At 34.6% G+C, this 13,158-nt stretch overlaps 1 protein-coding gene across 1 annotated transcript in view; it reads left to right on the top strand.

Moving 5' to 3' along the window:
* Positions 1-615: 615 nt before the first annotated feature.
* Positions 616-13,158, top strand: part of LOC144964801 (uncharacterized) — a 165,432-nt gene continuing 152,889 nt past the window's right edge. The window contains exon 1 of the mRNA XM_078899434.1: positions 616-772. The gene's annotated coding sequence lies outside the window, so the exon portion shown is untranslated. The remainder of the gene's footprint in view (positions 773-13,158) is intronic.

Raw genomic sequence — 13,158 nt, 5'->3', positions numbered from 1 at the left:
GCGAATGTCATACCACACGACCATGTAGCCGCACTACTACTACTACAATTACTTCTGTTGCTACTACTACTACTACTACTACTACTACTACTACTACTACTACTACTACTACTACTACTACTACTACTACTACTACTACTACTACTATTACTACTACTACTACTACTTCCTGCTACTACTACTACTACTACTACTACTACTACTACTACTACTACTACTACTACTACTACTAATGCTACTATGATACTACGCGACAACATCAACTACTCCTACTACATCCACTACTACGCAAGCAAGCGCATGTGCATGAAACCAAAAGGATGGGCGCATCAATGCGTTTTTTTCTTCTTACGGAATCAAGCAAAATTGAGATAAATTCAATAATTCAGTTGTAAAATTCACATTGCTTCTAAATTAATTAATCCATACTGGATTATTGTAATATCAGATAATCACTTTAATAATGCTTTAGCTAATGTGGTTTTTATCAAATAGCCGAAACGAGAGCAGAGAGAATGATCTTCCCCTCTCCCTTTTCCTGTTGTGATATAGATAGTCAATACATACAGCAAGCATCGTGTGATTTTGGCGTTGTGTCCTTCTCACCCTCACTTCATTCTCAGCGATGTTTGACGCGATATCAGCTCATCGCGCTAGCCTTGATGATTTGATGCGTTCCTTGCATTTTTTTTTCACGTGTGAATTGTAAAGATAGCAAAGAGGACGTGAGTGGATTGACAAATTATTCCTGTGAAAACAATAATTCGTCAAGGTAAGGCTATTCATTTATTTCTTATATCTACATATTTATATATTTTGAAGTAATACGACTATCACAAATAAAGAAGAGGAAAACTTTGTTTTCAAGTTATATACTTTTTTTCTGACCCCTTCAAACATCCCATCAGTGACGGGGTACTGATGTATTATATTGACGGGAAAGAAGTACTTGTACCCAAATAGCAATTGCTAGTTTGTCGTTCTCTGAAACAATACATTGCCAGAAAACTCGTCCTTCAAATATCGATACCAAGAAAGTTCCAGATTTATTGAGGTTTTGACAAGACAAGGGTCATTTAATTTTAATCCATTGATGTTTGAAAAAAATATATAGCATTTATATAGAGCAATATCCACTGGTCAACAGCAACATTTAACATTCAGGACAGGACATGACGGCTGTTAGGCGATATTACAATTTTTGCGGACAGAGACAACGCTGTTAACGGTCAGGTACTCATTTTACACCTGAGTACGGTGAGAGAATGTGGGTAAGAAGACTTTTCCAAAGACTCAACTATGCGCCGCTCAGAGTGGATCTCGAAGCCAGGACCTTCCGATCCGAAGGCGAGAGTCATATGCCACTCGACCACATAGCCGCAAATGGGTGAATTTTCTCGCCAAAACTTTAAAACTCTTCTTTTTTATAGTACATCGTGTGTGACGCTTAAGAAACTGGGATAAACACCGGCTTGATGGCATGTCCGCATGTTTCTGAAGGACTAATTTAATTATATTAATTATATTATTTACATTATATTAATGCATTTGGAATTATTTATAGAGTGAGGAATGTGTTTGAAATGTCACCCCCAAGACACAGTCCTGACTATTATAAGTACGTGTGTATGCAGAAACCATCACTCATTATGGTGTTGACACAGCTCATTATCTCGTGTCTGACACGGTTCATAGAGCATCGATACTCATTTTATATTGACAAGAAAACTGTCAGGAACAAACTGTGACAAACTGAAAAGGTTAAATATAATTCATAATCCATGAAAAAAAACCCCAAACAAATACGCCATTCCTCACGGCATCATCAGATGTCGTCGCCTGAGCATCCCTTGATGGAATATAAATAATCCGTCAAATGCCAACAGGAATCACCCGTTTTGTCCAAAGTGGGCAAATTGGGGTCTAATAATTTTGCCCAAGGAGGAAAAACCATAAAATAAAAACAAAACAAAACAAACAAAAAGAAAAAAAGACTGAAGAAAAAAAAACGAAAACAAAAGAAAAACAATGCCTTCTCAATGCCATAAGTTGGGTTTCGTCTCAGTTTGTGATTTGACCATTACAAAAGGTACACGCAGGACAGAGCCATTACCTCCGAGGAAACAAAAAAGTAACCGTCTCCTCCGAAATTTTAATCATGGTATCTCAACACAAAGATGAACGATTTACCACTTCGACTAGTTCATTCTTCTTTTTTTTTTTAAATTGTAACAAAAGCAAAGCAATATTTGATGTGGTCATTGACTAATTCAATTCAATTCAAAGGTTTATTTTAGGCAATTGCCAATATGAACTATACATTTACATATAATTTCAAATCAATACAGGTAAAAGGAAACTACCAAAATAATTAAATATAAAATTAAATATATTTGATGTAATAATGTTGCCGAACAGTGCGTTTTCAATAGGAAAAAAAACAAACTTTAACGTCCTATCTTGTAATCCGAATTTGTAACTTGTCAGTTTAAATTACTTTTTATACGACCATGACTCGATGACTTGAATGTAATAAGATACATAATAATGTGATCGATGGTCTTCGAAAAGTTACTTTATTGGGTTAATCTGATGCTTAAAACTGGACTTGAACCAGTTAATTCTTGCAGCCTGGAAAGACGCGAATTTAAAAATAAACTTGTCTCGTGACAATTGAGTTGAAATACATGCAATCATTGAGGAGAATGACTATTGATCGACGTGTCCACATTTGCAGGTCTGATATCCAATCGAAATTATGGGCTTGATTTAACATTGTTGTAACGGACTAGATATTGCGTTGGTTTGAAAGTATTTCCAGTACAACAATAAGCCCATAATAATTTGGGTTATCAGACCTGTAAATAAGCTCACGTCAATTTTGATTCTTAAACTTCAATAAATTTGAAGTTCATATTTCATATCATTTTGAATTTAAACTCAATTTTCTTCATCGAGCTCATCCCGACATAATACCACATTGATATGCTAGGGTCACAAATATAATTTTCTGTATTGGGATGAAAACTCACGCCCTTCCCATCATGTATCGACGAGTGACATGACCTTTCAGCTATCGACTCCACCAACTATTTTCTGTTTCAGACAGAACATGCACGTGAAGGTAAATTTTTATTGACCTTTATAATAACACCCACACACCGATTCTGCAGTCAAAGATAATTGAACACAGGGTTGGGCAGAAAAAAATCCAACGATTATGTCTATTCCAATTACTGCTGTAATCCTCATGCATTGCCTAAAAATGTAACCATTGTCGTACTCTGGAAAGATGCACATTTATAAAGTTGGCCAGCAAACTCGTCCTTCAAATATTGATATAGTTTGATGATCCTCATCTTGGGACATTGCGAGTTTTCGACAAGATGAGGGTCAATGAAATCGATCTATATTTAATTTGAAGGACGAGTTTTCAGGCCAAATATTTTGATAATGTTTTTTTCCAGAGTACTGCAGTTATCTGGTTAAAGCGACAAGTAAAAAACAAAAAACAAAACAAAACCAAACAAACCCATTGTATTAAATCGTCTAAGGATGGAAACAATAGACCGATTGAACAAAATATTAATTATAACTGAATTACTCGATGCAATCATTAAAGGTAGACCGTACCTTTTTGCTCAATTCTGATCGGAGGATGAAATAATAATCTTGTAAGTTATAATTTAAAAAATCTTTTGAATCATTCCCACGTTTTTAAAAGAAAATCTGAAATTCTAGATTTTAAAAAAAATATTCAAAAACTAAACTGTACTTCTCTAAGTTGCTGAAACTGAAAAAAATAAGCACAAACGGGAAACAAAAATTAAAAAAAAAAAGGAATTAACAAAAGATCGACATTTATGCAGCACTTCCCACCATTAACACCACGAAGAATAAAAAAAAAAACCACTAACAACTGCTTTTCAAATTAATGTCTACAAAGATAAGACCTGGGTCAAGCAGCTCGTTACCTATTACTAGCTTGGAACTGGATATTTTTTTTCGAATCAGCTTTGGTGAGAATCATTAAGTCCTATATCAATAGGGAAATTGGGCCCAAATTTTTAAAAGAATCCGCTGCTTTTGTATAAATACAATTGAAATCATTAAAACAAACAAATAAACATACATCTGACCGCTAGAGCTGTTTTCCTTTAGGGGCGGTTTGGGTCTTTTCTAAAAAAAATTTAATTACCAATATTGGGCGGTTTTAATCATTTTGTATCGTCATTACAGGTTAAAAAACAACATTTATGGTGAAAATTTTTAATTATCTGTGTTGATACCCATTTTGTGACCTAATTTAGGGGTCTGACTTCAAAACATATAACAATCTTGTCGCAAACGTTCCACAAAAACTATTGAAGGAATGACCATATTCTTCCCTCTTGTTAACATTATACCGTAGTGTGTCATTACAGAGAGATTTTACGGCTTTAGCTCACGGAATTTTTATTAGAACATTACAAAGTTGAGAATCAAAATGTTATGACAAAATTGACCATAAAAATTCAGATTTAGGATTATAATTCAAAATTCACATATCTTATCAAACAAATCTCTCCGATGTGACATAATACATTATCTCTGTGATAACTGTGGAAATTTTCAGACAATTTCATTGAATAGATTCTGAGAAACGTTTGACACAGTATCCCATACCCTTAGAAAAATGACATAATATTATTGACAAAATAGCAAAATAGCTTCGGTTTTTCACACTCTTCTTACTAAATGTACCATTTTCGACTGTGTTTTTCGTGCCTTTATAGTCTACTTTAAGAATTTGGACTTCAATTATATTATTTCTAAAATAATAAAATATGATTTTCCACCAAAATCTCAAAATCAATTTTTCGAAGGATTTTCCTAATAATTAGACCCAAACCGCCCCTTAATATCACCTTTTCTCTCTTTGAACCCAAAATTTAAAGAACATTAATTCAACCAATAGAAAAAAAAAACCCCACAAAACCTTGGAACTTAAAATAATTTTTTAAAATTTACAATATTGCCTCAATTCTTATGGCAACCGATCACAAAATTAAACAATGTTAAGCGTGGTCAATGGTCGGATGGTTGACAATATAACACTCTGTTCCCGATGTTGTGACCTTGGGCAAGACACTTACAAAAAAATAAATAAAAAATAAAAGAGACTGGTGAAAAATCAATCTCAGAGCAAGATTTTTATAATCGATTCAAAATTTATCGGTATCTTACAAATTATTACATAATGTCTACTTTACCCATCTTGAGTAGGGGAGCGGGATGGATTGGATAGGATGGGCGAGGAATTGCTGACAAATTCTATGAAATTGTTTGTTTTAAACGTTCGATCGCAACCGAATAATTCGTGCATGACTTGAAATATTCGTCGAATATCCTCAAATGAAAGAACGTGTGCCCAAAAAAATAATGTTCGATTCTGGGTGTTCCGAAGACAAAGGTATTCTTGTCATATCTTTCTGAGCAATCGTATCGAATAAAGGTTTCAGGTGCAGAGTTGTAGTTGACAAGAGTCCACTCAATTGCAAAACGTGTTTGTTTCTTTTTCTCTCTCAATTGCCTGATATTTGACGAAGTTACACACACACACACACACACATATATATATATATATATATATATATATATATATATATATATATATATATATATATACATATATATTATATATATATATATTATTTTATTATTTACCACAATATATATATATATATATTTATATATATATATATTTATATATATAATTATGTCTCTTTATATTAATGATATGCGTTTAGATAACATACTCACAAGATCCGCCAGCCAAATATAACGTACCAACAAACAAAATTGTGTGTAATTGGATGTTTATAGTCTGATTGGTTTAAATTTGTATGAAGTAATCACCAAAATGGCTGTCTAAAAACAATAACAAAGAGCTGAGTAACGTCAATTTCGTTCCTTCTATATATAGAGCAGTTCGTTTCTTGTCAGTATAATTATGGCACCAGTAGCAAGCTTTCATTTTATTGACTTGCGTGAATCATAATAACACAGTTTCCCCATTTACACAACGGTCATTGGAGATGCTTGTTGTATTTTTGTGTTAGATTTGATGTGTGACTGTGGTAAAGTATGATCCCGACGTTGTATCCTTGGATAATGCACTTTAAACACATTACTCCACTCGAATCAATAGTGAATGAGTTCCTGGCTAAAGATAGTAACGGATATTAGAAAAGTGTTATTGCAAAAAGGACACCTAACAGGCAACTTTTACTGTATAAAATGGAAATATGGTTTCATACCCTCTACAATGAAACATTGTAAAGCGCATTAGCCATGGTAAATCCTTAGCATTGCGCTTTAAAAATGCTCATGATTAATTTATTCATTCAGATCATGGTCAGATCGAAGACGAACTTCAAAACGGATATACCGCATAATAGATAGTCAAAAATGTGTTCAAAGAGGCTCTTAAAATAAATCTTTAACTATTTTGAGCGAAATTGTGTTCGTTACATTACTCGTAATAGCTGACATATCTTCATGTTAATGTTGACTCTGAGATGGAAGCGAGGACACAATAATTATCTTATGTATAACAATTACAATTGATAATCAATTAAATAAACTAGCTTAATTGTTCATATAACTTGGCATTTCCCTGGTTACACTTTGAACGAAAAGCCTATGCAATACTTGATTCATTCACTGTTTGACGTTTGAAAAAAGATTATCAAACAGTGGACTCCTGATAAAGTCAACACCGCCTGACCAGAACATTTGGTTGACTTTAAGCAAGGTAAACTTTACCCATTATCAATGGAATACACCTCAATATATTTTAAAATGTGAGCTTTTATATAGCGCAATGTCCACTAAATGTGGTCATAGCGCTTTACAAGGCGGGGTCCCTGACAAACAGCAACACGTAACACGTAGAACGAGATATGACGCCTGTCAGGCGATATTACAATTTTTTCCGGACAGAGACAACGCTGTTAACGGCCAGGTACTCATTTTACATATATATTGCGATTTGGTAGTGGTGTGTTAAATGTCTTACCCAATCAAAAAATTTACCAGGCCTTAGGTTATTTGTCAAATATATGAGCAAAACTTAAAGAGGAACCAATTTCTTAGAATATTATTTATTCATAAGTAATTGCTCATTATATAAGACATTTCAGGCGCAAAATCAAGTGCTTATTTCGCATTCAATTTTGTTTGTTTGTTTTTGAAAAATAAATTCAAATATACCCGACCGCTCGAGCTTCTATCCTTTAAAATCGTTTTTTCTCTATTTGAACCCAAAATTTAAAGAACATTCATCAACCAGAAGAAAAAACCCCACAAAACCTTGGAAGTTTAAAAAAAAATTCACAAGATTGCTTCAATTCCCATGGCAACAGTTTACAAAATTAAGCAATGTTAAGCGTGGTCAGTGGTCGGATGGTTGACAAATAACACTGTTCATGATGTTACGACCTTGGACAAGGCACGTTACACAAATTACTACACTCTACTCAAGTGTGAATGAATAAGGGACGGATACTTTAATATATTTGTACAAAAGGATGCATCGCCTCAAAACGGTATTAAATTGGGATAAACCTAGGTGCACGCGAAGTTCCAGGTTTGAGAGTTTTTGCCAAGATGAACGCCATTTAAATCGATCGATATTTGAAGGACTAGTTTTCTGACCAAATTTTTGAATACGCGTCTTTTCAAAGCGTGGCAGTTAACTGGATAAAAAATACATTTAATTTAAGCATCTAAACCAATATGACAAAAGACCATGTCTGGGCTGTGGGCCACTATTTGTGTATTTGAAAAACATCTTTTATCCCTCCTGATGTACATTTTCGCTTGAAAACTTTCACTTCATCTAACGATCGCTTGAGATGACCGCCGACTTGACCTTTACTGTCAAATCTGAGATTTTGAATAATTCTTTGATTTGAGGAAATTGGCTTGTCCGATGGTTGTGGTACTCTCAACCTCCCTCCCCACCTCTCTCTCTCCATCTCTCTCTCTCTCTCTCTCTCTTTCTCTCTCTCTCTCTCCATCTCTCTCTCTCTCCATCTCTCTCTCTCTCTCTCTCTCTCTCTCTCTCTCTCTCTCTCTCTCTCTCTCTCTCTCCGAATCTTATCAGTTGTTATTTTCACTATTATTCAGTAAAAATACACATTCAATTTTATCACCTAGAGTACACATGGGTTCTGCCTTTACAAAGCGTTATAAAAAATGGTAGTGTATACAGCCTGACGTCTTACTTATTTGCAGGTGTGATAACCCTAATTGTTATGGGTTCATTGTCGTCGTGGGATTACTCTTGATCCACCTATGTTAAATCAAACTCATAATTGCCTTCGGTTGTCAGACCTGCAAATATTTTCACAAAGCGACTCGAACATCTGCGAGCAATTGATTGGTAGCTAACACCAGATTTTATCACAGAACATCACAAGCATCCATTGTTTTCTTGTCTGTATTTTCAATTCTTGACTACATATTGAGTTGAGTCGTCCGAGTTTCTGGGTCAAACATGTCTAGTTAGGGAGCGACACATGTTATTTTCTCAATGCGATGAAGTCTTTGACCACCCTGAAAATGGGTTTAAATAACTACCACTACAATTCTTGAAACGCTCAACGACCCAACTGGTCATTATTCTCAATGTGGTCAGTTACTGCCTTGCACGAAAAACAAACGTGTTTAAAACCTTTTTTTCATTTTGGCTGAATAATTTTATTACAGAATCGACTAATTAAGATGTATCAAAACTTATCAACACATTCTTAAATTAAATAAATCTGAAACTTAATAATTATTTTAGGGATCAAGGAGGATCATAACGGTATAAAAGATCTGATAGATGTCGTTTTGTTAGAATGTTTGAAACTGCAATCACAGGCAACCAGTGTATTGTCCAAAACAGCGGTATGAAGGGATGCTTTGGCAGCGTAATGTTGTATGGACCCTTGTCAAGCAGATATTTTGGAATTTTATACTCGGTCGCCTTGCTATAATCAATCAATCATAGAAAATATAGAAGACGAAACAAACGGTTTTAACAAAATCTTGATCATTAAACCTAGAGGATTGCCCAATTCTTACAATTTCAAAATACGAAGACTTCTAAGAAGTCCCAGGTTTAAGAGCTTTTGGCATAATGAAGGTCATTTTGATTCACCTATATATGAATTTAAAAAAAAATCATGGTTAACAATGTTAAAAAAGTGTTTTGTTAAGAGTATGAATGAGAAGCGTTTTTTTATAATCTTGTCAAACAAATCAGTGTGTTCACCTTGTTAATTAAGGAAGACACATAAGTACATAATGCATTATATAGGTTATACAGGTGATTGAATACCCTGGTCCTTATTAATTTCGGTCTATTTATAGAATCTGTCTGGTCATTTGTTTCCATGTAAATGTCCTCAACAAGATGTCTGTGGGTGGTCATTATATATATATATATATATATATATATATATATATATATATAATATATATATATATATATATATATGGGTAAAAACGACTTATATTTCTTCCAAAGCGAGCTACAGGACATCCATCTCTCTCTCTCTCTCTCTCTCTCTCTCTCTCTCTCTCTCTCTCTATATATATATATATATATATATATATATATTTAACTGTTTCAGATGTTACTTTTCATATAAAACAACATATCTATTTCTGCAAAATGTTTCTTGTATATTGTGGAAATAATTTTGGGCCTAAATGGCCCACAATTCTTCGCTTCTTGATCTGTTTATACCTTTACCATTCATTTAAATAAAAGGAGTTGTTCAGTGCCACAAAGCACATGGAGCTAAAGTTTTTCCTGGTGTCATTGACATGAAAAATAAAAAAAAACCCAGTAGCAATAGCTTGATATGCTTTGGATAGAACACTGATCGTGAAGCTGATCGTGAAGTTCTTTCTGCCTGATATAACTGACCCAGCTACCCGATCTCTGCTGGGTGGACGTAGGTGGGGGGAGGTTCGAGGGAGGGGGTTGAGGAAGGGACTAGTTGTTTAAGCAATGTCCCAGGTTTAAGAGTTTTTGCAAAGATGAAGGTCGTTTAAAACGATCGATATTTGAAGGACGAGTTTTCTGGCTTAATTTTTAAAATGTTTCTTTCGCACGACAGTTTACTGGTTAAAAAGAAGAGCATTTCTATAACACTCTCTGCCAAGGCCATTATTGCTTTTAAAGAACGTATAACGTAATTTACATGTCCGTCATATAGCAAACTCATATTCCATAGGACGTAGGACTTTTGATACATCTGACGATTAATATAATGTGTGACATATCATCATCATCATCATCATCATCATCATCATCATCATCATCATCATCATCATCATCATCATCATCATCATCATCATCATTGCCTTTTTCACTCTGGGTCAGGGTATAGGCCATAGACAAACAGTTTCCATCCCTCTCTATCTTGAGCTAACTTTTTGTCTTATCTCGTTCCATGTCTTAACCTGTTGTCCTTCATAAATTCTGTCATTGCAGAAACTCTTCGGTCGCCCGAGCTAACAAAAAAGATTTGATTTGTCCGTTTGTGTTTATTAAACAATTTGAGTTTTAAGGAAGGGGTGTTAACCATTCGGCAACCCCCAACCTGGAGGACCAGGTGACTCGTAAGGGGGAATCACACAGCCATTAGTCTCCTTTTCCGACACGCTGGCTTGGCGTCGGGCTATTCTTGCATCCTCTATGTGGAGGATATTGCACACTACTTTCTCTGTCTGATTCCTGCCTCAAACGCATGCTCGATCTCAGAGATCTTCGCTCTGACAGTTTAGTTATAAATTACAGTCAAGTCTCGATATTCCGACATCGGGCTTTTATTGTACCGATGTTTCAATCATCAAAACAGATGCGCTGTGAATAGCGGGAGGAGGGGTGGTATTGGTGGTGGTAGATTTTTGTCTTTTTCATTTTTGCCGGGTAATACGTTGTCTCGGTTGGCCGTAATGTAATACGTGGACAGGTTAGTAACCATATTATGATTCCGCTATTATTACAAACCTTAGCTTCGGTATTGAATCCTTGGCATTAGACCGTGACGGATATTTTAAGAGTTCTGGGATCAATAAAGATGTTTAATTTCTATATAAAATGAATATTTCATACGTTTTGCGTGGAACTTATGTGTAATATTATGAAGCGCAATGAGAATAATGAATGACAAAAAGAAAACAGACTGATCTAAAAGTCAAAGACTTGCATTCACCGGGAGCTAACCAAACTTATTTTACAATTAATAAAACATTATCGCAGTTCCCAGAATTAGATATAGATAGAATGCGCTTGGCCAAGGAGTTCACAACATTGCCATCCGGAAGTATAACGGACCAACACACAAACTCTGTGTAACCATGAACTTTTATAGTCTGGTTAATACAGTTTAGTGAGAACAACTCACAAACGCGGATGGCAAAAACAATAACAAAGGCCTGAGTGACGTCATCTGCATACTATCTATATTATAATGTTCATGAATGTTTGGATGTCAACATATTAAAAACTTAACCGGAAAGTGTGTTTTTTGAAAATTTTGTTAGCTGCTTATTCTCCAAATTGTAAGACATATATCAATTCGGGAACTGCACCAATGTTAAGAAATTTTAAATTTTATTTTGTTGTTTAAATCAAATAACATATAATCTTATGTGTTTTCGTAATTTAATCGATAATGCCTGTGAATTTAATTGTTTGTATTTCCCACTCATGGCTATACGCGACATTATCTATCAATGATTGACCTCGCCTCTCAAGATTACTCGTAGACTCCGTTAATCACGTAGTAAAAGCGTCACGTAATCATTGAAAGGGAATAACCCAACGAACCATTACATCGGAGTTTTATACCCAGTTTACACCAAGCTTCCTCCATTCTCTACAGATCAACTCACATTTTCTGCACGAAAGCGGTTTTTAAGAAATTAAAGTGGGAGGGGGAGGGGGGGGGGGGGGGATCTACAATAGGCAACACACGCATTAAAAAAAATGATAAAGATAGTTTTTGTTAATTGTTGACAAAGTATGTAGAATGATTATTAGGTTTTCGTCAGATCTAATATTAGATCTAGTCCTTTTGAAGTCGTTTTATTAGACCCATAATATTAATGGATAAAGAGCACATTAAAAAAGGTTAAGGATAAAGATTGTTTGTGTCAACAGTTGGCAGAGTATGTAGATTGATGAACATTTCATCAGATCTCATAATATGTGCATATCAACGTTCACATATATACAGGTCTTATAACCGGATACGATAATAGGCTTGTTTTGTAATGGACAATATATTGCTTCGGTTTGAGAGTAATTCTATTAGAACAATTAGCCCATATCAATTTAGGTAATCAGACCTGCAAATAAGTACACGTCGGTGCATATCGTCTAAATCTGTACTATGTCGGTGAGAGCCAGGTGTCAAAAAAGATTTTATAATAAAAATAACTTGGAAAGTGACATTTTTGGTTCTGTCACTTTTAGAAACTTTTTTTTATTCTTTCTTTCTTTTTTTTTTCGCTATCTTTCAAACCTGTAGTACCGAGGTGCACATATTAGCAGGTCTGATAACCAAATGCAATTATGGGTTGTTTTATAACAATTGTCATAGACAATATTTTGCGTTGGTTTGAGAGTAAATTCCATTACAATGGGCCCATAACAATTTCGGCTATCAGACCTGCAAATAAGTACACGTCGTATGGTACCTAAATACCTAGCTGGATGTATTATTGTTATGAGGCGGTAGGTTACACATTATTATCAACACAACTGATTTTGCTGCTTAACAATGACAGAAAGAGAGCAAAATTATTTTTTAGTCAACTTAAGAACGCTTCAGTCTAAGCAGACTTATGGAAGAAAAGCATTCTTCCATCTAGTAAAAAGTAAAAGTATTATAATACTTTCAGGCACATGCCCTTACAGGGAGACCGTCAACATAGCATTGCGCATGCTTATCTCTTATCAACTGAGGACATATATCGTTTGGTTAATGAGATAAAACTAAACAAAAATTGTATTTCAGTGTCTTTTTGAAAGTTAAGAATTATGCTTATTCTCTTAATATAATAATAATTATTCGGAACCTGGCGTAATACATTTTTGCTGCCTCGTAA

Source organism: Berghia stephanieae, chromosome 2, assembly GCF_034508935.2.
Source record: "Berghia stephanieae isolate SIO BIC M18660-M18661 chromosome 2, UCSD_Bste_1.3, whole genome shotgun sequence".
Taxonomy (NCBI): Eukaryota; Metazoa; Mollusca; class Gastropoda; order Nudibranchia; family Aeolidiidae; genus Berghia; species Berghia stephanieae.
This window is presented reverse-complemented; position numbering and strand designations above follow the sequence as displayed.